The sequence below is a fragment of the Nannochloropsis gaditana genome (assembly GCF_000240725.1).
Source record: "Nannochloropsis gaditana CCMP526 unplaced genomic scaffold scaffold218, whole genome shotgun sequence".
Lineage (NCBI taxonomy): Eukaryota > Eustigmatophyceae > Eustigmatales > Monodopsidaceae > Microchloropsis > Microchloropsis gaditana.
In genome coordinates, this window is record NW_005803735.1 from 25,103 (window position 1) to 25,746 (window position 644).

A 644-nucleotide genomic window follows, 5' to 3' on the forward strand; every position below is an offset into this window, starting at 1 on the left:
CCGCAGTCGCTACGGTTCTTCCCACAATCCCTTCTGCTCCTCCCATCCCGTCGTGGGAGGCTCTGTCCGAGGGCGGAGACATCCCAGCCGCCTGACGGGATCCCTCGACGTGGTCGTGGCTGCCCCCGGTGCCCGGACACTCTTCCGTTCGTGGAGGTGCTTGTCGACGAGAATGCCCGCGTGGCCGATAAATTTCCTGTGCGTCCGCTGGCTGTTTGTACGCGGGGTGGACCGGGGGATGTGGTCGGAAACGGACTTGGTCTGGACTGAGGGGGTGCGGTGCAGGTACGTGCGACACTCGCTGCCGCGAAGGCTGCAGTGGGGCGGCGGATGGGGAGTAGAGCGGAGGTGGAGATGCTTCATAGAGTAGTGGTGGAGGGTCATGACTGCCGGAAACATTGACGTGGGGATGTGGGAATGGTGCTGCCAAAGGCGCAGCGCAGGGTTCCTTCGCGCCATAACCTGACTGGGCCCTCTGCCAACTCGCAGACGCCCATCTCCCCCCTCCGCCCATCCCACCGCCGGACCCGCTCATTCCTGCAAGAACAGGGGCCTCGGTTAGGATGTCATGGTCCTCTCGGCCTGCCTGAGTGGGGGGGGGGCTGGGCGCCGACGCGGGTGGCGGCGGCGCTTCCTGGCGGACT